The sequence below is a fragment of the Anolis carolinensis genome, chromosome 5 (assembly GCF_035594765.1).
Source record: "Anolis carolinensis isolate JA03-04 chromosome 5, rAnoCar3.1.pri, whole genome shotgun sequence".
Classification (NCBI taxonomy): Eukaryota; Metazoa; Chordata; class Lepidosauria; order Squamata; family Dactyloidae; genus Anolis; species Anolis carolinensis.
Genome location: NC_085845.1, coordinates 25,370,758 through 25,398,225, shown reverse-complemented (window position 1 = coordinate 25,398,225; position 27,468 = coordinate 25,370,758). Strand labels below are relative to the sequence as shown.

The window sequence follows — 27,468 nt, the reverse complement described above, 5'->3', positions numbered from 1 at the left end:
ATAACCAGACAAAGGCTTAGGAGAAAATCTTATTAAAATACATTTAATATTTGGGAGTGAGATTATTGCAAAATTCATAATATCTTTTGTAATTAACAGTGACATCTTATAGATCCTAGTAAGATTGCTTCAGTTCTTCCAAGCTATCGTTGACTGGAATACTTTTCTAATTCTACACGTTAACTTGAAAATCAGTGCAGTCATTGCTAAGGGAACTGATGGCCGTTTCATGTGACACGTAAACAATGTGGCAAAAGCCTCAGATTGGCTTCATGTTGTATTGGTAACATTTGATATGATCATAGTAACTCTAATTGCATTCTCACACCAGTTAACAGCCATTGGGTGAAAGGTAAATTCTTGTCCAAAATGGAACAATATTATTAAGGTAGAACTCTCAAGAAAACTTGAACTCCAGGACACAGTCCTCTGTAAATGATGACTCTGAGATAAAAGAGATGCTGTTTCTGATATTTTATACTGCTTCTGATTAGAACAGTATCTGTCTGTCTATCTATCTGTCTATCTATTATCAGGTTATAGATCAATAGAGCTATCTATTATCAGGTTTCCATACTACACCATGATTCCACCTAACTTCCATAATTCCATTTTACGGAATCCTAGACTTTGTAGTTTGGTGAGGTCCCGGACCCACTGGTTGAGAAATCTAAACAGCTGTCACTATACCAAAGATAGCAGGATTCCATGGGATGGAATGTGGCAGTTAAAGTGGAATAAAAAAGCCCTGGGATTTGTAGTTTGGTGAAGTACCAGCATTCTTTGACGGAAAAGGCTAAAGGCTTTCTAAAACTAATATAAAGGTAAAGGTTTTCCCCTGACATTAAGTCTAGTCATGTCCGACTCTGGGGGTTGGTGCTCATCTCCATTTCTAACCCAAAGATTTGGCGTTGTCCATAGATGCCTCCAAGGTCATGTGGCTGGCATGACTGCATGGAGCTCTGGGGAGGTACCTATTAATCTACTCACATTTGCATGTTTTCGAACTGCTAGGTTTACAGAAGCTGGGGCTAACAATGGGAACTCACCCCGCTCCCCGGATTCGAACCGCCATCCTTTCAGTCAGCAAGTTTAGCAGATCATCAGTTTTAACCTTTTGTGCCACTGGGAGCTCCTTTCTAAAACTACAATTCCATAATTCCATAGCCTTGAGTCATGCCAGTTAAAGTGGTGTCAAATTGTATTAATTTTGCAATGTAAAGTGCTAGGATTAACCCTCTGATGTTCTTGCACTCCACCTCCTCATATTCCCCACAAGGGGCTATCCTGGCTAAGGCTGCTGGGAGTTGCAGTTCAAAGCCCGGAGGACCTCTCAATGCCCATTCTCGCTGTGCTCACCAAATGGATAGATGAACACACACAGACTATTTTGAGATTAAAATTTGTTTTCTGGGCTGTGTCCAATGAATCCTACAGCCTTCTTTTATTTTGTATGTTATAAAGAGAATGCATTGTACCACCACATTTAACGTAGTTTTGCATGTAAATCTGTCTTTGTTTGTTTGTGTGGAAACAAGCAACAAATGCTAGCTTTCTGGGAGGTTTTGATGCCAAAATCTTCTCCTTCCCAAGTATATGTATTTTCATAAAGAGATATTTGTGAAACCATGTCTGCCTTTTGTCTTTTTTGTTTTTTCGCAATAACAACGGAGCCTATTGGTACTTTACAAATCTGATATAAAAGCCTTAAAAGGTTTGTTTAAACCTAAACCTTTGTTAAAATCCAAAGTGGACAAAGTCCCCTTCTGTCGAATAATAATAACTTTATTTTTGCGGGACCCCACAGGCCAAGGGCCGGGGTATGAGCAGGTGTCGCCCATCTTCACTGACTGGGAACGGCCCTCCAGGAAGGACCAGAGCCACAGCAATGCTGTGCCCCCAAGACCCATCCCAGAGAGGATACCGACTCAGAAGGATACCATGCTTGATGGTACCAAAAGCCGCTGAGATGTCCAAGAGAACCAGTAGGATCACACTCCCCCTATCTAACTCTCTGCGGAGGTCATCCACCAAGGCAACCAAAACTGTCTTGGTACTGTATCCAGGTCTGAAAACAGACTGTGATTCGTCTAGAGAATCGAAATCATTCAGGAATCCCTGGAGCTGGGAAGCAACCACTCTCTCCAGAACCTTACCCAGGAAGCGGAGGTTGGAGATCGGTCGAAGTTCATTCTGGTTCATGAAAAGTGATGCTAAATTAATGCTGGATTTTTGCACACATTTATTTGGGAGTAAATTGCATTGTGCTCCATGGAGATTATGTCTGAGCCACATGTATGGTTTCAATGTATAACCCTATATCATTTTCATATATTTTTGGGAAGGACTTACAGTATATACTTCCCTTCAACAAAATCCCTATATCAGCTTTAAAAAAGAATGTAAAAAATCCAGTAAAACAAATTTAAAATGGGCACATTACAAAAACAATAAGGCTCCTCTAAAGAGTTGATAGTATCATTAGATAGTAACTGAGCAGCTCTTCAGAAGTTGTAGGACTGCAACTCCCAGCATTCCTCAGCAGTGGATATGCTAGCTGTGGCTGCTGGGTGTTCCAGTTCAACATTTGGAGGGCCATCCAATTCCCATCCTTGAAGAAGAGTGTGTTAGCTACTACAAGCCACAGGATGACAAACTGTTAGGTTTTTTTAGTTTGCATCTCCTAGCTTGTATGTGTTTTCCTCATTGTGCCATCTTGACAGGCTCTGATGTTGCTTAGCCACATATCTTCCTATTTACATCTTGGAAGTGTTGAAGACCCTCATAGCATTCTTTTGGTTGCGTCCTGTCTTTAGTTATTGCTCATCCAATTTTGTTGATATTTGAGTAAACTAAAAGATCCAGTGCAATAGCACATATGAGAGTTGCTTGCTTCATTGGGTTTCTTACTCCCTCATCTGTCCCTTGGCAGCTACTATTCCATACAGCAGATGGAAAGATGGAGAACAAGGTCATTGCATTGACTGTGTGGAGAGACCACCTTTCTTGGACTCTTCAGCTGTCACCTGGCATTAGTAACTCCAGCTGGCTCCCGCACAAGATCACTACATCTGCTCTATTGCTAGATGAACCCTGATTTTCTTCTATCCATGAACTGTTTCCATTTGGAGTCTGTCCTTGTACCTTGAGGTTTTGACTTCTGAAGGAAAAAACAAACAAACAAAATGTGTTGATTTTGATCTAGAGCACAATTTTTCTTTGGTATTTTAGCTCCTACACATACACAACCAAAATATGACCAAGACTCTTTCTCATGTTTCTCCCCATGAAAATCCATGGGCAATCTTTCTGGAGAGAAAAAATGTAATTGGAGTGGATGTGCTAGATCAGTGTTTCTCAAACTGTGCTCCTTCAGGTGTTTTAGACTTTGGCTCCCAGAAATCCTAGCCAGCTTACTAGATGTTCAGAATTGTGGAAGCCAAAGTTCAAAACATCTGGAGGAGCACAATTTGAGAAACTCTGTGCTAAATAATCAAGAATGTGTTGGATAGGGTGCATAGAGATCCTCTAAGGTTATGGGTTTGGATTGTTGCTTTCCTTCAACTATGGTAACAATGGCAGAAAGTGGGTTTCCTGCACTCTTGCCTTACAGAAACCATATTTCCACACAAAAATAGGAAAAAGGGAAAGAAGAAATAACTCTATTTTTTCTCTGAAGAAATATTTCTCAGAAACACTTCAGGGTGTCCATATATGAGAAGAGTACTGTGGAGGAATATTCGTTTTCTCCTGCAGATGGGAGAAAACTACTGTAATAATTCCTCCTTGATTTTGAGGAGGAAAAAATTGAGAATCTACACCCCAGAAGGAAGTACTGGCAATAAAGGTGTCAGCATCCATAACCATGACAAACACTATTGCAACCATTCCAAAATTCCCATTGATATTCCTTCTCTCACCATCAACACACTGGCTTGTGAGGAAGGTAGAACTCTGAAAAGCATGTGGATGAGGATGAGGGAGTTGTGATGGGACACTGGCATAGCAAAGAGGACTTTTTCAAAAATCTTCAGTGGAGAAATTGTACAAGGTACAGTATGTATATAAAGAAGCTGTCTTTGGATGGGATAAGTGAAACAATGTCATTTTTGGCATATGAAACAAAAGTACAGTACATCAAAATAAATGAGCTTCTCATCTTCAGTCCGTGTGTTTGTGTGGGCCTTTTGTTTTATTTTTCTTCTGTGTCATGTGTTTTAGATTGCAAGCCTATGGCAAGAATCCTTTTGTTTTTATTCATCTGATAGAAGCCAGCCTTGAAACCCTTTCTTTCCACTGGAGAGAAAGACATAATGTTTTAAAAAAATAAATATGTAAGACAGAACTAAACATGTAAAAATAATTTTAAAATACAAATGGAGATTGAAGGTTGTTTGTTGCTGTTGTTGTGTGCCTTTGAGTCATTTCTGGTTTATTATGAACCTCATGGGCAAGAGTTATTTGTATTTTGCCTTACTCGGAGGCTGAAAGGGTATGACCTGCCCATTGCAAGTTATAGTGACTTCTAAGACTTGGTGCTTGAAGCTAGCTACCTAGCTTCCTTTTTTTTTTTCTTCCTCCCTCCCTCTCTTCTTCTAGTTTCTCACTTTTTAAATTATAACAAGTCTTTGGAAAAGACCTGTCACATTCAGGAGCAGTTGTAGCTCTGTCATTATATATAAGGCAGGAAAAGAGGTGCCCCTGTTTCCCTCCATCTTTGCCATCACCCACACTCTGTTTGGTTCTGAGAGAGAGACAGAGGGCAAAGTGGGCCCTTGGAAAAGAGCATTTTTCTCATGATAGCCGATGTTGCTCTCCACTGTGTCACCTAGGATCTCACACCGGGGGGGGGGGGGGGGGTCAGCCCTGATTTTCCAGTTTTGGCCTGGCCTGGACAGGACCTGCAGAGCATCATCGGACAACATTTTGCAGGCCCTGTCCACATTCCTCTCGAAGTGGAGGGAAAGCTGGGCTGTGGCACAGGCTGGATAGCAGCCAGCTGCAACAAATCACTCTGACCAAGAGGTCATGAGTTCGAGGCCAGTCCATGCCTACGTCTGTCCGTGCCTGCGTCTGTCTCTGTCTCTGTTCTATGTTATGGCATTGAATGTTTGCTTATATGTATGCAATGTGATCCCCCCTGAGTCCCCTTACTGTAAATAAATAAATAAATAAATAAATAAATAAAGCATCATAAGACACTTTCTCTGCCACCACAGGGAGGAAAGTGTTTCAGATAGCTCCAACAGAGTTACCTACACTTTCCTCCCCCTTTCACCATATGATGGAGTAACATGCGTTGCTACCCTTTCTGCCTTCTGATAGGGACAGGGCACCAACGCACCTTGTCCCACCCCACCATATGATGGGGGGAGAGGGGAAGGCACCACAAGGTACCCCACACTCTTTTCCTTTCGCCTGTGACTGCCGGTGAAACGGCACAGCCCCAGAGGCTGTGTGAAGAAGTCCCTAGGCCTCTGAGAGGAGAAGACCAGCTTTGTGGTCAGGTTGCCCACAAATCATAGCACCAAAGAGCCTGCGTTTTGGTCTGAGTGTCTTTGGAGTGGTGTGAATTGACTGTTTTTTTTTTTCAAATAGAATAATCAAAACATAAGAGATGGAAGTAATTACACGGGCCATCTTGTCCCACCCCGTCATGCAGGAACATAGTCAAAGCACTCCCATCCAAACTCTGTTCAAAAACTTCCAGAGAAGGAGACTTCATCACACCCCAAGGCAGGGAAATCCAGTGTTGAATAGCTCTCGCCATCTCACCTTACGGTTTAGGTTGAATATGGTTTCCTGTAGTTTGAATCCATTGCCCTAGCTGCATCCCATTGGCCATGGTATCCAGACCTTTTACTCTTTTGGCCATCCTCCTCTGGATATATTTCTGCTTTGCAATATTTTTCTTGAAGTGTGGTGCCCAAAACTGGACAAATGAGGCCCTCTGCTGTGTGAGGGCAAGTTCAGTCTGCTTTGTGCTCTAGGACCTAACTCTACCTAATAGGAGGATCTGCATTGTTTTGTTTCACTGATATTATGAAAGTGTCTGCATTCATGTATCATATAGAAACCATTCTTCGGTTGAAGAGTAGGTAGATAAATGTGTTAAATCAATTTAATAAATAAACCATGATAATTAAAGTGGAAATGCTTTATTGCAATAGGAGGGGGGAATCACAATAAGAAAATGATTTTGTTTGTGTCTTGAGGTAGGGAGGCTTACCATATAAGAAACCTTCAAGCAGAGTGAGGGTTACGTAAGGTCTTCCTTTCTTGAGCCAAATTCAAATCTCAGCAACGACTCATCAGCATAGTATACTATTTTGAACCAGATGACCTGATCTACCGGAGGACAGCTCCTATCCATCTCTTATTTCTCAGAGACACTGGCAGGCGTAAAAAAGGGACAGGCTTACCTCTTTCCCCCTTATCAAATGTATGATGATTGACAGAGAACTGGAAGCATGACAGCAGAAGGGGGGTGGGGAGAGATTTTAAACTATTCATTTTCTTTTCAGAGACTTTTACCATTTATGTGACAATCCTGTGAGGTAGCTTTTAGCTTTTGATTTCATCAGGGCAGCTCATATGCTGTGGGGAAAGGGCAGATTCCTTCTGGGGCAAGCCACATTCCCAAGGAATGAGATACCACTTCAACAGCTCCATAAGCACTACCCAAGCTCTTGGCTGCCTCATCCCACTGCCATAATACATACATGCATACAATGAAGCCGGAACAAAAAGTACTTATCAATATTAAATTAACATAATTTGCAACCTATATACTAGCTATCAAAGTGAAAATAGCTGCAACAAGATAACATGCAATTTCTATGTGTAAAAGAGAGCTCAGAGAAGTCTTTTTTTTTAAAAAAAAAAAAAAATCAAGCTCCCAGAATACTTTATCCAGGCTGGTAGATTATGGGAATGGTATTACTGTTTCCAAGAATTGGTCCATAATTACGTTTAAATGTTTGTATGTTCTCTGTGTCTCAATCTCTCTGTGTACTGGGTTTAATTTATTAAAACCACACCACCACACACACACCTTATCAAGCAGAGATTTTTCCTCCTTATCATCCGCCCTCTCTGTCATTTATGATAATTGAGATTTCATAATAAGCAAACTGTTCCTGTCTTGCTGAAATCTTACTAAAAGAATGCTAAAATATCTTCATCTCTGAAGGCTTCTGAGAATTTAGCTACAGCCGAGAATGCCATGTGATGCTGCAATTTAATTTTACTTTGAAAGCTATTTAACCTGAAGGTTACACATTTATATCAAATTTATTTAATATAATAGTTGATATTTTTCCCTGCTATACATGTGTACAGAAGCCAATACTTCTTTCCATCTTAGAAACTCTTTTGTTCATTTTTAAGATTTTCAATTTATTTTATGCGCGCACACAAACATTATAGCTATTTAACTACATTTTATCAATAAATTATCTCAAGTTCCAGAAGATGTTAGATATGTTGTACTTAAGTACCCAGAATTGTGCATTATATGTCTTCCATCTGTATTGCACTTATGTGTGAAATTTTGTTAATTTATAACCATTTTTCTCATCCAAAAGGAAAAAAGATACGCAAGATATTTTTAGAAGCATTAATACCAATCATTAAGCAATATTTATAACAGACTAAAGGTGACAAGAAGAACAAAATCTCAGTAAGCTAAATGAAGAATAAATAAAGAAGATAACATTAAAGGAAGTTCCTTTATTTTTCTTTATAAAAGCATCCCTCTCATTTTCCAGCTCCCCTTAATGTCAACATTGGAATTAACCTTAATCTAATGAAACTGCAGGATGGGACATTCAATCTCCATTACGTGGATCCAGCTCTAGTTACACTGTTAAAATCCGATAAATTACTCATGTGGCATGTAGCCTGGGTTATACATTTGAATTTCAATTGGGTGGCATTTACAGTTGGGCACAAATTTGATCCAACATGTGATTTTATGTTTTCTGACTCAGCTGGGCTATAATTATAACTTTGTGAGCCAAGATCATATACATTTTCTTTATAGCTTAAGTGGACACAGTGTTTGGCATAGCAATATGATCTCCAAATCTGCAGAACTGGTACCTGTGGTTTCATTTATCTATTGGCAAAATACATCCTCTCTAGGGATTTCCTAGGCCAGAGGTGTCAAACTTGTGGCCCTCCAGATGTGTGAACTTCCAACTACCAGAAGCCATAATCAGATTATCCAATGGCCAGGAACTGGAGGAGTCCAAAACACCTGGAGGGCCACATGTTTGGCACCATTGTTCTAGGTGCTACAGCATGACTCTAAACCGGAGTATTATTGTGCTGGAACTCCTTCTTTTCAATAGAGTTAGCTATTTTTCTGCAGTTTTTTGTATGCACGTGAAACCTGGAAATGTATCCCCCATAGATTCAGGGATCAGTCGTACTATATAACCTGGGCATTTTGTCTGGAATCCTGATAGTATCATACACTGGCATAATCTGGGGCTACATCATAATATAGCCTTTTGGGTATGTTGTAGAAGAAGCTATATAGTCCCTCTTTATACAACTCCTCCCCCAGGAAGGCAGCTTCGAAGAGGAGGAACATGCTCAGCATAGCCATTTCATGATCAGAGTAAGATGACTGGCAGTCCATTTGCAGTTCTGCAGCTGGGAAAAAAGAGTCAACATCGCTGAAAAGCTGGAATAGCAATATATGCTCTCATCTGCCATATGCCCCTATCTTCTCCTTGGCTACTAAATTGTCATAGGCATACACTCCAATATTTCTTAACTACTGGGTGAAAGGGATAATTGTGCAGAAATGCATTTTTGGAGTATTACACTTGGAAAGTATGATAGGATAACACCATCTGTTTTCTAGAGAATGATCTTGCTTGCATATATTGAAAGAACTTGCAGTAGAGAGCTGGACAATCAATGAGCCAGTCAATGCCTTGACATATGTTCCTAGGAGGTACAGAAGCTCTATTTATTTGCAAACTCATGTGGATTTTATATCAGAAAATTAGCATGTAGGTTTATTCAAGAAATATGTAAATTGGAACCTTGAAAATATATTTCTCCCCCCACTTATAAACAAAGCAAGACTGTTCAGAATCTGATGTGCTCGGGTGGTTAATTTGTTAGATTTATTGTGGATTCATTTTTATATCTTATTAGATGCTTGTGCTCAATGTTTTAAAATAAGCTTTACAGTTGGTTGTCATGGTTTATTTATGCCCCTCCTTATTTCCAAAGGTGGGACTCAAGGTGATTTATTGATACATAAAAAGAATATAAAACATCATCCAGAGAGATAGGGACAGCAGTTTGAAAACAAATAGTGCATGTCTTGAAGTTACCTTTTGATTTATGGCAACCCCATGAATTTCATAGGATTTCGCAGGATTATACCGAGCAAGGAGGACACATAGTTGGTTTGCCATTGTCTACTTTTGAAATATTTTCCTTTTACAATATGTCTTGTTTCTGAGTATTAACCAGACCTAAACCTGTTTAGCTTCCAAGAAAAGTAAATGTTACAAAAATTGGTGGCACGTTACACACAACCCAGTCAAACCGAGCAGATTTTCAGCAACCAGTGAACAGTGAGGATGGGTATCAACCTTTCCTTGTGATTATATGGAATAGGCCAGGGGTCCCCAAACTAAGGCCCGGGGGCCGGATGCGGCCCTCCGAGGTCATTTACCTGGCCCCCGCCCTCAGTTTTATAATATAATATATTGTATATAGATATAATATTGATAATAATATTATAATGTAATACAATATAACACTAATAATAATACCATATAATAATATTAATTATATATTGTATATTACATATAATATTACTAATAATATTACAGTATAGTGGTATAGTTCAATATAGTAATATATAATGCTAATATTGTGCTATGCTAATAATATAATATATTGTATGTACATATAATTTGTAAGCTACTCTGAGTTCCCTTTGGGGTGAGAAGGGTGTGATATAAATGTAGTAAATAAATGCAGTAAATAATAAATAATAAATAAATTTTAGACTTAGGCTCACCCAAAGTCTGAAATGACTTGAAGGCACACAACAATAACAACAACAACAACCCTAATTAACTTGACTATCTCATTGGCCAGAAGCAGGACCACACTTCCCATTGAAATCCTGATAAATGTATGTTGGTTAAAATTGTTTTTATTTTTAAATATTGTATTATTCTTTCATTGTTCTTGTTGTTGTTGTTGTTGTTGTTGTTGTTTTTGCACTACAAATAAGACATATGCAGTGTGCATCGGAATTTGTTTGTATTTTTTTTTCAAATGATAATCCGGCCCCTCTACAGTCTGAAGGATTGTGGACCGGCCCTCGGCTTTAAAAGTTTGGAGACCCCTGGAATAGGCAATATGATGCAAAAGGTTATAGCCCCTAGGACACATGTGTCAAACGCAAGGCCCGCAAGCCTAATCCAGCCTGCCACATCAATTGATTTAGTATGTGAGACAATTTTTATTCTTGCACCCTGGTGTCAGCTTGCCCTTAACTCCACTTTCTCCTCCTCTTCTCTCACATGATTGGATGTGCAATCCCCAAAGCCCCATCTACTTTGTGTGTTAGTTGGAGATTTTTGGGTGCACTATTGGAAAGGCTTGCCCCACTTCAGCATTCCTGGAGCTTTTGTCCTGACTTGGCTTTGATGGGACAGAGGTGAACCCAGCAGAGCTGCTCCTCAACATCCAACGCCTAAGCTTTGGTTCTCAGGTGGGTGTCACCGAATGCTGTCTTCTGCAGCTGGAGAAGGAACTATGTGCCGAGTTGGAAGTGGGGAAAGGTACACCTGAATACTCAGATGTGTGCTTGCCACCCCTCTCTAGTAGCTGAATGAGGTATAGCGCACAGGAAGTGGTGTGCCACAGTGATCCCTAATGGCTGGAAAGATCTGTCTGAGCAAATTGCACCCCTCTTAATTGGACTCAAGAGCCTCTTATTGCCCATGTTATTAAGAGTTGGAGTCACAAAACATCCAAAAACATTAGCTGCCCTTCAGTTAGCTTTATTTCAAGAGTAGGTAAAGATTAGTCATCCAGATGCTGGATTACAACTCCTGTATTCGTCACCATTAAACATGATGACTACAACCAATGGGAGTTGTGATTCTGGAACATCTGGAAGGCTGCAGTTTGTTCTGTTCAGTAAGAATAGTGGGGTTTGAATTTAGATACAAGGCCTGTGAATATGATGTCTGACTTTAAAATGTCCTTTAACCTTTCCCCAGCCTCAGAGCCACATAGAATCATAGAGTTGAAAGAGACCACAAGGGCCATCCAGTCCAACACCCTGCCATGTAGGAACACACAATCAAAACATCCCTAACAGATGGCCATTCAGCCTCTTCTCAAAGCCTCCAGAGAAGGAGAATCTACCACAATCCGAGGCAGCATATTCTATTGCCAAATAGCTCTTACTGTCAGGAAATTCTTTTTAATGTTTAGGTTAATCTCTTTTCCTGCAATTGGAATCCATGGCTCTGTGTCGTAATCTCCAGAGCAGCAAAAAAAACAAGCCTTCCTTCTCCACAAGGGTTGTTGAATTTCTCATAATTCCCAACACTGGCAGCATCCTCTGTGTTTCAAATCCAGCAGATATAGAGGACATAACCAGTGCTTGGCACAGAGGGCATTGCCTTAAAATTAGTCTTGAAATTGCAACAGCCCTGATGTGGCTCTCAGTGAAAATGACCTTTACACTTTTGCCCATGGATATCCTTGCACTGAGTCATTTGAGATTTTAATGGTGATTACCAGCATTTTGAGTGGTTTCCTGAGCCAAACTGGTTGTCTCATGTGCTAGTACAGTAGGAATCTTGATGAATAAATATGTAAAGAAATATTTATCTCTCACATAGGTCTAATAAGTGGATTTAACAATAACATTTACAATACAGTAAGCCTTTCTGATCAATGGACTTTGGATACATGATTTTAATTGACTGCAAATTGGAGTCCATATTATTAAATGGTGATGGTGTAAAAAACTTCCTAGAGAAGCATGAGAGCTCACATCACTGGCATGACATGGGGCATGATGATCTGTGGGTTTTTTGCATTCATGCAGGATCTCGGAACAATCCCACACAGATATGAGAATGAGTTGTTTATAAGCAAAGAACTATGGCATAGAATTGTGATCTGAAGTTCAAGCTGTCATAATTAAGAAGGTTGTCATAATTAAGGAGGGTGACATTTATGAATATGTACTAAAATAAGATTTGGCATGATACTGATCTCAACTTTTGGTATTTGCCTATCATGTGGAGGAAAAAGATGGAGACTGAAATATCATGCACAACCCTGGGAGGATAAAGGTGAAGCTGTAAGCAAATACAGAGATTTAAGGTGTTTTATTGTTTACATAACATGAAGATGAAGGCAGCCAACGTCACTTTTAAGTTCCACTATTTCTTTGACATGAGCAAATATTTAAGCCCTTATTTTTTCAACTGAAAGGTTTTGTTTTTAAAAAATATAAATAGAAATACAGAAATGGTTTATCATTTATTTAAATAATCAAATAATTTATATTGTGCCTTTCTCCTAATGTAGGGTGTAAGGGGCTTAAAATTAAATACAGGGACTCAATATGTTATTTTGTGTTGTTGTGTGCTTTCAAGTCATTTCTGGAAATCATAGGGTTTTCTGGAGCTGAATGTGTGTGACCTGACCAATAAGTTTCCATAGTCGAGTAGGGAATCAAACCCTGGTCTCAAATGTCACATTCCAATGTTCTGTGACAGGTTCACTCTCTGCAATATTACAAAAGTTAAAAATAATTTTTAAAAATGCTGTTAAAATAATCAAAACAATTTGAAATACATTTAAAATGTATGAAAAAAAAGCATACCGTGCCCCATTAAAAGATCCTTCTTCCACACCTAGTTAAATACCAAATAGTTCTTTAAATAAGAAGGTTGTTCCTACCAGCAAAAAGACAGCAAAGAGGACATCAGGAGGACTGGAACAGCCACCAAGAAAGCTCTTTTTTGTTTCATCACAATCATACCTGAGAAATAGATTACTTTTAGACTCATGTGCAAGTTGACCTCGTGCATAAGTCAAGGATAACGTTTGGGGCTAAAATCAGGGATTTTGAAATGAATTGAGGGTCATTCTGCACAGAGTGGGGAAACATCAGCACTGCTTCTGGGCATAAGTCACCCCTGGCTGCCACCACAATTTTTCTGCCCAGAAATTCAAAAAGGCAAAAACTGATGGGAGAGCAGAGAGAGTATTTTATATTTTCCCCAAGCCAGACAAAATTCTTGCCTTTTGCCATTCAGGGGATGGTTCCTTTAAAAAAAAATCAGAGTTAAAGTACAGTACTTACATTGACCCATGAATATGTTGACTCAGGTTTTTGATTTGGTTTTTTGAATAGGATGTCTAGACTTTTAAATGAGTCTATACAGTATTTAAATTATGTCAATTTAAACTGCTTGCACACCATTGGAACTTCCAATATTCACGGTTTAATATCTAATTCCCTTACACCACCAATAACCTAGAACCTCCCAATAAAAATAGTCAATTACATCCTGAAATAATCTCAATGGGCAATCTCTCTCTCTTTTCAGTCTTCCTAGACTGTTTGAAATTGGGAGAGGTGACGTTTTTTCAAAAGTGGAAGTGACCATCTGGTTCTGAAAAGAAAGACTCCATGGGTGTTGGAGTTGGGTGAGAATGGTGCAAAATAGCTCCATGTGCTGCTAAAGAGACCAATTGGCTGTTTTGAACTCTAAAGGCTTGGGTGACACAAATGTCAATAATTTTAAAATGTGTTTCATGAATATTGCAGAAAGGTATGAGAAGCATCAGACAAGACTATTTAGTATGCTATACAAAATTCACACATGATCGTTTTTCAGGGAAAATAGCATTTCTGTGCAAAAAATGGACCGAAAATTGTGCTTTCTGGGCAAAACAACTTTATGTGCAATTTGCATAGAATAGATTTAGAAGAGCAAATAGTCTTTATATGTGTTCCAGTTTACAAAGACTTTAGTGCAGTAAAGAGAAGCCTGTTAAATTTACTCATTGCTTCCCATGAGAAGAAAACTATTGAAAAAAAATCACAAAGTTTTTGTAAATGCAGTCCCTGGGTAACCGGGGTTCCTCACCCCAGATTAATGCCAATCAGTTTTGCTGTGATGGGTCATGGAAGGATTTTGCTGTAGGTCTCAAAAGCAAATATGTAATACAGAGCATCCCGTGCCCTGTCCTTCATATACAGGTAGCTTTTATGCTGAAAGGCTGTGACTTGTTCTTTCATATGCTCTCCTTGCCTTAGAGACTCATCTCTTGGTTTTCTTCTTCTCACTCCCCCAGCCTGCACCACTGATGAAAGTCTCCCAGGCTCCCAAAGCACTCTTGGCACTGTGAAATGTCTGCTGATCTGTGAAGGAAGCAGCTTTCACTTAAGCCTCACTGTCTCCGCCTGGATCTTTCACAGTGACCCCAAGACAAGTGCAGCTGCCACAAGGGACCTGTTACAGTAACCTGCCATGGGTTTGTGCTGCTCTGCACGTCTTTGCAGCTCAGCATAAGGCACAGTTGTCATGATTCTGATATCAGAGAGATTGTGGTTAAAAATCTGTCCAGAGACTCATCCCTGTGTGTCTGAACTCTGAAGATCTCAAACATGAGGCAGAGCTGGGGAAAGGTTTGTTTTATCTATGTGTCTATTGGATTTATACCTTGTCTGTCTCCCAGACTGAGATAACATCTACACTGAGGAATTAATGCAGTTTGGCACCACTTTAACTACTATGCCTCAATACTATGGAATCATGGAAGCTGTAGTTAGGTGAGTTTTGTACACTATTTATGTAATCCCTAAACAGTCTAACAGATTAATTTGCAGAAATGCACTGCTATCTGAAGGTGTTTTTCCTCTCTTACATAGTAGGTTTTTAAATGTGTTTCTTTCCTGTATTTAATTTTTAAAAGGCAAATCATTACACACTCCAAAAAAGCATTCTTAAAATCACATATAAAAGTTAACATACTGTAGTGTTAATGGCGATGATTCACTAGCAATCTTTGGCAGAGAAGGCTAAAGACTTTCTAAAACTACAACTCACAGGATTCCTTCCGTCAGTTAAGGTTGGGTACTAGAAGAATCTTGGAATTGCAGTCAAATATAAAAAATTCCCCAGCTCTACAGTGAGACTAGAAGCCTAGAGTTTCAGGAGTGATGGAAATAATATTTTTAAAAGATGTGGGAAATGGTCAAAGTATTTTCCAAGTGTCAGGAAATGCTGAATCCTAGACTAATGAGAGTCTCCATCTTTCAGGAATTATTCTGTGAAAAATACTCACAACCTCTGAGGATGTCTGCCATAGATGTGGGCAAAACGTCAGGAGAGAATGCTTTTGGAATATGGCCATACAGCCCAGAAAACTCACAGTAACCCAATACACACATTTTTCATACAACCTTCCCCATGATTGTGTAGAAAATGTTATATTATGCACACATTTTGCATAGAATAAATCCTGAACTGCGAATAATTGTCAAAGATAGTATACTTGTTTACAAAATTTCACCCAGTGCAAGAAATTTGCTACAGTAACTTGTTGCTTCCTTCAAAAGCAAATTCAGTGAAGAATGAGATCCCTAGCTGGCTGCCACAAACATGCATTGCATTAGACCTGGCCCTTGTCAATACTGTACAATTCTTCTTTAATTAGATGGTTAATATTTAACATCCCACTTGCTTCCAGTAAGATCCTAATGGTATAGATGGGTTATATATTCTTTCTGCTGGAGTTTCATCATGGCAACAATTGTGATGGAAATAGGAAGGAATACTTGGTGAACGCATCAGCTGCTATGTTAGCATTAATCCTTTGTTGTGGAGGCTTTGTTGTGTTTTTGGTGTGTTCTTGAAAAGCAAGGAAAATGCATTTCCACTGTGCACAGCTGTGCCTTATTACGCAGCTGCCTCTAGAATCTATCTTCTCCACTAAAGATACAGAGCGCATGTAAGATAGTCTGAACTGAAAGTTCAAGGAAAATATCTTCATTAGAGTTAATTATAATGCTGCAGCATGTCTTTGATTGACATTTGTTTTTATGCTGTTGAAATAAATGAGGATTCCCCCACTGCCACCACTTCCTTTTGTCAGCAGGAAGAATACATTTGAGGAATGAGATGTTAAGGATTTGCTCTCTAGAGCAAAGCCCATCAGCTCTTCCTATCACAAAAATATTGGAGCTTAAGGATTAAGGTGTGTTTCTTTTTAAATGGAGAAGGACTCTTCGATTTCATTGTGCAAAAAATCCATAGCTTCCTCCTACCATTATGGATTGTTCAAGCAAAGTGCTCTCTCTCTCTATACACACACACACACACACACACACACACACATATGGCTAGAATTACACTTAAAAACCTACAAAACCTATCTCGTTCGTAACTTGGGGCCTGCCTGTAATGTCATATTGAAACAATGTACAGAGACCCACTTGAATGGCAACTAAATCTTAATTCAGCTTTAACTATGGCAGTGGTTCTCAACCTGGGGTCCCCAGATGCTTTTGGCTTACAATCCCCAAAAATCCCAGCCAGTTTGCCAGCTGTTAGGATTTCTGGGAGTCGAAGTCCAAAACATCTGGGGACCCAGGTTGAGAACCACTGTACTATGGGATATTGTTCTTCTCCATACCTTTGCCCAAACAGGTAAAAGTAATGGATTTTCCCTACCATTAAGTCTAGTTGTGTCTGATTCTGGGGGTTGGTGTTCATCTCCATTTCTAAGCCGAAAAGCCAGCATTGTCCGTAGATGCCTTCAAAATCATGTGGCCGGCATGACTGCATAGAATGCCATTAAATTTGTCCAGATATATAGTACTAAAACTCCTATAAGTCCAAACCATCACTGCCAAAGGGCAAGTGAGAACTGACATGCTGCAGTGGTTTAAATTTTGGATTAGGTCTCCAAGAGTCCATGATTTGAATCTCTACTCAGCCATGAAAACTATACTAGTGTCCTTTGGCAAGTCACTCTTTCTCAGCCTGAGAGGAAGGAGGTGGAAAACTTCCTCTGAAATCATTTTCTTAAGAAAATTCTAGGTTGATTGGGATAAACTTGAAAGCTTTGATGTTATTGTACCCTTTCATCTTTGCCATTGTTGACCATGAAAACATGTCTGCTTGAATCAAACAAATCAGTACTCTGTCGTCTTGCTGGCTTTGAAACACAAAATCACTTGGCTGGTTTGTTTGGAGTTTAAGTAGAAAAAGAAAAAAGCCAAAAGCCTGGAGAGCAAAACACCCTCTTCTTAAGGGGTTCTTTGTTGACAAGACAACAGGGAAGCCTTTATTGACTCAAACAACTCTATTCTGAGGATAAAGAAGGATCTTGTGTACCCAAACACTTGTCCAATATCAAGAATCAAATGCATAACAGTTCCAAAATAAACTTTCCTGAGCAAACACACAAAACTAGTTCTGAGGAAGGTGTTATATTGGAAGTTCTATTTAAAATCTCCATTAGGACTTACAGGATTAATGTGTGAAAAAAAATCAACTAGATTGTTCCTATGACGTATTGCTCTGCACATTTCTACAGCCTTTGAGGATGTTTCCATAACCTTAAAATTCACAGTGTTTTCTGAAGACCACAGTCTATTCAACACAGAAGCCCCCTCTCCCTGTGTTTTGTTGCATGTCAAAGTGCATACAGAGTAGAATAATCACTTTTAAATATTTGTACACATTTAGAGGCTTTGTGATGGAACTAGTATATTTTCTATTATTTGTGCTTTTTTACTTTATCTATATAACACCTTTCTCCCAGACCAGGATTCAAGGCAGTTTACAAAGTAAGCATTCACACTGTATCCTTTATGAAGTTTGATTCCACTTTAATTGCTATGGCTCCTTCCTGAAATCTGTTGTTTGGTATGGCACAAGAACTTTCTGGGAAAGGATTTTAATTTTTTCCTCGCACCAAACATCAAATTACAAGATTCCACAGAATACAGGCAAAGTGATATCAATGCACTCTAATTGTATATTGCAGATATATCTGAAATATGGAGCTGGCTATGAACTAAGTCTGAAGAAAAAAAATGGGAAGGAGATAACTCTTAACTTGGGAGGGAAAAAATCTGTTTCAGATTTAGGAGTTTAGAGCACATTTAAACTCGCCCTTTAAAAGCAATAGAAACTAGTGCTCCAGTAAGTAGAAAATGAATGAAACAGAAAGAAAACTGGCTACACTTCTTGATGTGTATGCTATTTACTTGAAAGGGTATTTTGCAAAACATAGAGGAAGAGCTAAATATGGCATCAATCACCCTTAATTCAAATGACTTATGATCATTCTGCCACCTCAACATTGTAATACAAGGCTGGGTAAATTGTGATCTTCATTCCAGATGGTTTGAACTATAATTCCCACAATCTCTTTTCTCTTCCAAGTTGACTGGGGCTGCTGGGAGTTGAGTTCCAAAACAACTGTAGGAAAAAGGCTTCCCCCATTCCTTTTCCAGTACTCTATGCAGTTTGACAGAATCCCTACAAGTACATCCGGATCCTACACTAGTTTGGATCATCTTGAGGGGGTTGTAAATGCTTTTGTACGCAGGTTCAACTATTGTAAATGAGTCATACTATTACAAGCTTCTAAAATTATCTATCATTACATTTTTTCTCAATTTTCCTCTCTTTATAACTTCTTATGCAGATTCCTTTCACTGTATGCCTTTCCACCTGGCACTGTCACCTCCATCAAAAGAAAGATGCCAACTTGCTCTTTGAGCTCTACCTGCCACCATAACGTAGTAGTAAAATGTCTTTGTTATCTATGGATCCCAGCCAAAATTCAATCTTTTAGTTATTATTACAAACCATAGTTTGTGCTTTATTTAATTTACTTACTCCTGTATATGTTGTGACCTTTTGAATGCTTTCAGAGACAACTAGGCACTCCCAAGTTCATTTTCTCATTTTGCTATTTTCTCTCACCTAAAGGAATAACAAGATGATCTAATGTGTGTTATGCAAGCTGGGATTGATTCGACAGCCAAGTAGAGTATCTCACCTTTTTTTCATTCTTCATTTACAAGAGCTTAGGTAGACAAGGTCAGTGTGCAAACAGGAGACAGGATTTTCTATTCCATCTGGATACTTTTAAATTCAAGAGCTGTGTGAAGGCTACAAGAAAATCTAATAAGAAAATCAGTAACAAATATAATTACATGAAAGTTAAACTGTAGGTAGTACCAGACATCTTTGTTTTGCTAAACAGGGCATTCCTTCATCACACATAAAATAACAGAGGTATAATACAGCATAAAAAACATGTGGACAAATGAAAATGAAATCCTTGTCTTTATCTGTCTTCAGATGTATTTTTATCACTTCTCCCCAGAGAATATTTATTTTATATCCCTCTTTTCTTCCAATATGGAAACCAAGGTGGCTCACAATATTATTTTCCAAGATATATTTAAAATAATGGATAATACAGAAGCTTGATAAAAATAATTTTAAAATCTTATTGAAAATGTTCATTTTAAACACTTTAAAAAGAATTTTAAAATTAACCACAGAACCCATATTTATCATTTAACTTATCTGTGGTGGGGGGAAAAGTATGTTTAGGAATTTGCTAGGTCTTCTGGGCAATTCTATGACATGCTCCCCTTTCCATGGCTCAATGCTATGGAATCATGGGATCTGTGTTTTTACAAGGTATTTTGCATTCTTTGCCAAAGACTACTGGTGTCTCACCAAACTACAAATCTCAGGATTCCATAGCATTGAGCCTTGGCAGTTAAAATGGTGTAGATGTACTCTTAGTCATTCTTTGCCTGGGATGCTAGTTAGCTCTGGTTTTGATAACTCTGGTTAAGACTCGGTTTATTTGGCAAATCCAGAGCTTAGAAAACCTAGCTTTTTGTACAGGAACTTCCCAAACTTTCATTCAGAAAAGCTGAGAACTTTTGGGAGGTTTAGTTTTAAAAAAGAGAAACATTTCCAAACTCTAGGTCTGAAAAACATGTTTTTGACAAATACACAGAATATTTTTAGAAGGGATCAAAAGAAAAATGGCAATCTTCTCTGTTTTCATCTTTTTCTTCCGAACACCTGAGACCAATTCTGAAGAAGCTGCTGTTATCTAGGAACAAGTGCTTTTAGACATCACAAAATCAGTGTAGGACATCTCAGAAGCTCATAGTCAAGAACCAATTCATTTTTAGCAGTGATGGGATGGTGTCAAGATTCCTATTTCTGAATTTGGAAACATGAAGTATTTACAATGTGTCAATCTTACTTTGTTCACACAAATGCATTGTTCACAGCACAGAATACTGTAGTTTCAGGAATCGGGAAAGCATGGGTGTTTGAATCCCAGGTCTTACTATATGTTAGAGGGCTGATAACGGAAGCTGAAAACAGGTTTGCTTTCCAGATATGTGATTTTAGCATAGCTTCACACCAGACCAAACAGACTTGCAAACATAGGGAGTCTACCGCCGAATTATCACTTACAACACAAAACAAACTAATTTACAGACTATACATGGTGTGTGAGAATTTTGTGCTGTGATGATGATGATGATGATGATGATGATGATGATGATGATGATACTTTATATCCCGCCCCCCTCTCTCCAAGTCACTCGGGGCCACTCACAATAGAAAAAAATACAGTATTCATAATAATACTCACCAATCAAGACAAACAATATTCCTCAAGTAGTAAGATATTTTCCAGCACTTCAGGAACTCTTTTTCTAACAAGTTATCTCTAAAATATATTTTAATATAAGGTGTAGTCTTATGCAGGAGAGAGAAAGAGAGTCTAATAAAGTAACTGTGGGATCAGTGGGTTGCTATGAGTTTTCTGGACTGTATGGCCATGTTCCAGAAGCATTCTCTCCTGACATTTCGCCCACATCTATGGCAGGCATCCTCAGAGGTTGTGAGGTCTTCAGTGTAGAATGAAAGTCAGGGAGCACAGTAAATATGGATGGATGGTATCCTTGAAGTGACTGGCTTGACCTTGAAGGTGGCTACAGCCAACAGGGAGTTGTGGCATGTGCTGGTCTATGAAGTCATGAAGAGTCAGAAGCTACTGAAGCAACTGAATGAATAAACAACAAAACAACAACAAAACAACAGTAGTCCTTTTCTGGTCCGTAGTTTTTCCAATCTCTGTGTGTCTTGGAACAGTTTCTCCCCATAGAAATGTTCAATGTGTTGTCGAAGGCTTTCATGGCCAGAATCGCTGGGTTGCTGTGAGTTTTCTGGGCTGTATGCCCATGTTCCAGAAGCATTATCTCCTGACGTTTCACCCACATCTATGGCAGGCATCCTCAGAGGCTGTGGAATCAGTATGATGTGGGATCAGTACTCATGGTTTCACATACCCACATCTGACAAGATATGTCCTCTCTAATATTTTTCTGGGTCCTCCAGGTTGTTAGGAATTGTGGGAATTGAAATCCAAAACACCTCAAGGGTCAAAGATTGCCCATGCTTGGTATAGCTAAACAGAGCTAATATCTGATAAAAAGCTAATCCTGAGATAGGAAACATGTTTCTATGGACTGCAGTTCCCATCAGCCAAAACCTGCATGGCCTATGATGAAGCATTATGAGAGCTGCAGTAATTCAACCTCTAGAGTTTCATGTTCAACATCCCTGGACTATGCAGGTCAAATTAGACTTGACAGGAGTATCCTTGACTAAGGTCTCCTGCTTTTTCTGTACTAATTAAATGTCTTCTGTGACTAGTTCAAAGATCAGAGATGTGGGATTAGTTTTATTTAAATTTTTATTTTCTACTCCTGTTCCTCAAACTAGATTCTCTTTCCACAGATGGCTGGGAGAATGGCTTGTTATCATATTTTCCACCCACACATCAAAACAAAGAACACCATAGGATTCTGGTCTGTTTGCATGGAAAGAAACTCTGACATGAGCACTTCCTACACGGTCATACCGTAGATTGCCTACCTAAGTACTGCCAAGAAGAAGGAAATGCATCCCTGAAAGAAGAAGGTATTGATCTGTATACAATTTACACTTGCTAAGGTGAATATGTGGGCAGACGTTTAGGTGTAATCACTGTGATTTAAACAGAAATAGACTTAATCTCAGTAAATGGGGATGAATTCTCAGGTGTACCTGCTCAATCTACTCTCTAAGGGAGCATCTACACCAGTAGTTCTCAACTTGTGGATCCACAGGTGTTTTGGCCTACAACACCCAGAATTCCCAGCCAGTTTACCAGCTGCTAGGATAACTGGGAGTTGAAGGCCAAAACATCTGGGGACCAAAAGATTGAGAACCACTGCCCTAAGTGTTCATTGGCGAAGAGCAACTTCAAGGCCTTCTTTCAAACAGATTTGAGAGTCCTCAAGCACAGAATTACCTTTAAGTCTACTGTGATAGGACATCAGTAAGGAAGAAGACTGCCATAGTTCCTGTATGAACTGTCAGAGCAATAAACAACAAATTGAGAAGACTGACCATCACATGGTTGTAAGGAAGATGCTGACACAGATTCGATTTAGCTGCCAAATAAAACTTGAATTTTCAACTAAGCCTTTGGATCTCTTTGAGGTCTCTCAAATACAAATGCAAATCATTTTAAACTGTTTTAATATATTTGATCTCTTTCAGCTTGTTAATTATATTCAAAGGCATTTAATGTATTTAAATGATTTTATTGTTGTAAGGAATTTTGAATTGCTTATTTTAATTTTATTTGCAATCCAGTCTGAAATCTTTTTGATATAGAGCGGAATAGAAATATTTTAACAGCAGCAGTAGCAATGACAACAATACATTGGAAGTTTTGCAGAGTGCTCCCAGAAGTGGCGAAATATGATTGTTTGTGATAATACATTTTTTTAGTCTCTCATTACTGTTCTTTGTTTTGTTGTTAGTCACCGGAAGGGTAACCCAGCCTATATTTGCAGGTTTTGACAGCAGAAGCACTTATTCATGAGGAGATCATATTGAAGGATGGAAAAACGGGAATATGCAGTCCTCTCAATGTCTAGTTTGAATACATATAATGTGTTTTGACTATGTAGAAACAGTGTAATAAAAACTGGATATTGTTCACCTCTCATCTCCCTTAATAATGTTCTGCCCTTTACAACCAGAGATAGTAATTAGACTGAACATTACATTAATTTAAGATCTCCCTGATCCCTCTCCCACCATGTTTGTATTGTTTTGAGTTTCGCTGAGTAGAGAAAACAGACCTGAGCTTCTCTGAATAACTGACTGGGTTTTCAACATAAATGTTAACCTATACAGGCCACTTCTATACAGGTCCAAATGCAAGTGGAATCTGCATTTTAAATGCTGATTTCACTTGCATATGGAGTCCATGCACATGCAAATTCTGGACAAAATCCCATCTTTTTTCCAGGTGGCAGCCAGATACCCTGCATTCGGTGTAGGCTTCAAAGAAATTCACATTTTCTTCCTGGTGGGTCTATACAATTGTCGTCTTACACAAAGCTGATTTTAGCTGCAAAATACTTACATTTGACAATCAGGATGCCAAGGCAATCAGACTATGGTTAAGATGGCAAAAACTATTAAGGAGGAAGAACAACCAAGCTAGGAGACACTGCAAGCAGGTTGCTTTTACCTCAGTCGACAGCAAAGGGGAAGATTCTGCCCTCTCTCCTGTCTCTCCCCCTCCCCCATTAATTTCATGTTATTTTTCATTTGAACTCAGTTTGCAGCAATTGAAGTAAGCTGAAGATAGAAGTGTAAAACAAAAGGAAGAGGAAGAGAGAGAGAAATCAAAATATTTTAAAGCAGTTGAAAAAGCGGAACAACTAAAGGTTAATCAAGAATGTCTTTACCAAATCAGGGCAATTGGAAGGAATGTGGTGGCCCTTCCAGGATTGGCAGACTTAAGAAATTGGCACTGCGTTGAGGTGCTGCTTTCCTGCAAAAAAAAAAGAAAAAGAAAAAGAAAAAAAAAGAGGGCCACATCCAGATGAGCATTGCCAACAATTGTGCCCAAAAAAGATGGGATCTTTGGCTGCAGAAGTACCAAGCCAGACTTAGTCAATGTGGTGAATTTGATCAAATTCAACAAACACACTCAAACATACATCACACTTGCCTTGCAAACAAGTGAACTTCACATAATCAAGGTCTGTCTAATATCAAAGCAGTGCAATGGACAGGATTCTGTGCATCTGTGGGACACAGTGCCAGAAGACGTATTGTAAGCTTCATCAATGACTTTAATTTCCAATCTTGGGTGGAACATTCCATCCTGACAAGAAAAGTGACTTTGACATTTTCTACAGGAAGGTGGCATTCACTCTTGTCATGGCTGACTGGCAGTGCTATGGGGAAATCCATAAATCTGCTTTCACGTTCCATTGGAAAGTCAAGTACATGATATATATCCCACTGCAAGGCTTCCTGTTGGATGGCAGGATGAAGTATTCAGATTTGGTGAGAAAACAGCATGGGATGATTTGTGAATCCAGGATGTTAAAGTTTCTAAGTGTGTGTTGCATGTTCACCAGAGGTGGGAACTATGCAGTCTTTGAGATGTTTGCTGTTGGGTTACAAGTCACACCCGTGCTAGCCAGCTTGAAAAATGGCAATGAATGTTGGTAGCTGCAGTTCAATATCTGGAGGGCTGTACAACATTATGCACACACAGAAAGAACAGTACAATCTATCTACCTGTCTAGGATGCAATGATAGAGGTAGTCACTCATATGTTGCAAAAAGAGGAGGAAGAGGAAGAAATGTATATTCAAAACAGGTGACAAAAGTCAGTTTTGATTATGAGACATATGTATGTATGCATGCAATGTTTCAAATAATTGTTATCATTTACATAGAAATCCATCTTGCCTTAGTTGGGGAACCTATTATTTGGGAACTTGGGTGTGTGTCCAGGCAGCTGTTGAAGTGTAATTTTCTCCTTGCAATCCCCCTTTCCCCCCGTTCTTCATTTCTCATTTTATGTTTACTTTAAACCAAACATGAACTGGACCACTTTTCAATTAAGAGATGCCTTCAAAAAAGAGGACTATTTCTGACAGCAAAAATTGCAATGTAACATTTAATTATTTAACTGATTAATACTGTCCAACTGTCCTGATTTGGCTGGGACAGCCCCAATTAATCCTCTGCCATCCTGTCCCTTTCAGCTGCTTTTAAAATGTTCCACTTTTATCCTCCCAAACACACATACACTTTCTACCCTTGTCTTCAGCTTACTTCAGTTGCTACAAACTGAGTTCAAAGTGCAAAGGTAGTTTGCATTCAATTGACTCACCAGTAGGAAGAGGAGAGGAGGGGGGCAAAATTTTGCCATTTCTGATTGGCTTAGGCAAAAGGAAACAGCTGCAGGTGGTGTGTGTTTCCTCATTAATAATGTTTACCACTTCGACCACACTCTGATGTTGTTTGGCCCTATGTGTCCTGGTTTTCATCTTACAGTGTTAGAAGGTATGCTGATTGCTCATACGTAGCTTGAGAACTAGTGTGGTATAGTGATTTGAGCACTAGACTACAGCACTGGAGGCTAGGGTGCAGATCCCCACATAATAATAATATTTTTATAATAACTTTATTTTTATATCCTGCTTCCATCTCTCCAAAGAGACTCAGGGTGGCTTACATGGGGACAAGCCCGATCCAACAAAAATTAAAACCAAAGATGGATTAAAACATATTTCAATAAAATCAACAACATTACAACAAGACAATAACATAAAAACAGCATCATCAACAGCCAATAGGCCATGGCCATGGAAACCCTCTGGGTGGTCTTGGGAAAGTCACATTTTCTCAACTTCACAGTAAGGTAAAGGAGAGCCCCTTCTGAACAAAACTTGTCAAGAAAACCTCATGATACAATTGTCTTAAGAAACCATAAGAAGGCACACAACAACAGGTTAACTGTGCGATGTTGCTCATATTTTTCTGCAGTAGGAGGCCTGCTCTTTCCAGGTAGCATAGTGGGCATTGTCTTAGAAAATTCATTCTCTCCTATTCGAACTCAAAGTGTTACAGTCTCTTTTGATGCTTTGCTTCGGAACTTTAAAATTATATATACAAAACCTTCAACAAATATACAAGAAATGAAGAGGGAAGGAGGGGAGAGAGTTGGGAGTGAGAATTTGTAATTAATTTTTTAAAAATTGATTAATCAAACCAAATACTCAATGATACACTGCAGCACTAATATAAATATAGAAATATATGGGGATGGATTAGGTTACAAAATTGTGTGAAAATTGTGATTTTAGACTTAGAATAGTCATCGTTCTTAGGAATTAGGCTGTCAGGCACTTGACAAGAGAATAATGCTGAACTTTGCTGAAGTACCTGTAACCCTCTAGGTTCTGTTGAAGCTGTACAGTCTGTACCACAGGATGACATCTGAGAATCAACAGATGCATAGCTCACCCGTTTCTTCATGCATATTCACACTACAGTGGGCATCAATACTGGCACCTCCGTGAAGACTTGTAGCAAAGCATTCCATCTCGCTTAAGATGATTCACTTGTTAGGATTTAGCAGTCTATTCCTTGAATTTCTATAAAACTTGTGTCTGCCCAAACAGAATAAATTATGGGCTTTAAAATACTCTAACACACTGAATGACAAAATGAAGCATTTCTTTTCTCAAGCTCATATGCTCAGCAATGAACTGTATTACAACACATCTGGAGGATACTAGATTGGGGACTGTTGCCAAATGTAAGTCATGACTGTTCATCCACAAGAACAAAATAAATGTATAGTTTGGTAAATTGCATACAAACTTTATTCTTCATTTAAAATCCATTATCACTAATGGGTCTTACACCATATGTTCGACATGCTTGGGATATTTTGTTTTTGTTTTTTTTAAAAAAATAACTTTACCCACTGTGTTTGCACATGCTCATAAGTAGTTGGTCTAGTAACTGCTCATTCATTGTTTTGTAAAAGGATACTCTGTATGTTTGTGCCTATGTTTAGGAGTGTGTTTATTTCAGTGTTAGGTCTTTAGAAGTATTCTGTTGTAACCCACCTTGGTCCTTTAATAGCATTGGATATGAAAAGAAGGAATGAAGAAAGAATTAAGCTTCCAGAAACATCTCACTCTTTATATTCTAGAAAATGCCAGGTCCTTTTGTGAACTGATAAAGAATAACTGATAGCCACAGGCCCTTTCACATTGTGCAGTTATAGCACTATGGTTCCACTTTAACTGCCATGGTTGCATCCTATGAAATCTTGAGTTTTATAGTTTGGATACACAGTATTATTAGCTGGTTGAGAATTCTAAATAGCCTCCCAAGGATTCCACTGGATGAAATCATAGCAGTTAAAATTGAATAATAGTGCTATAACTATGTAGTGTGAAAGACTCCCATAACTACACATTTTTCTGCAAGACAAAGCCTT

At 38.8% G+C, this 27,468-nt stretch overlaps 1 long non-coding RNA gene across 1 annotated transcript in view; it reads left to right on the top strand.

The window, feature by feature from the left end:
- The window catches only part of LOC134299474 (uncharacterized), a 43,180-nt gene extending 20,039 nt beyond the window's left edge, over nucleotides 1-23,141 (top strand). Inside the window, exon 2 of the long non-coding RNA XR_010006694.1 lies at nucleotides 21,888-23,141. This is a non-coding gene — a long non-coding RNA (uncharacterized LOC134299474). The remainder of the gene's footprint in view (nucleotides 1-21,887) is intronic.
- Nucleotides 23,142-27,468: the final 4,327 nt, after the last annotated feature.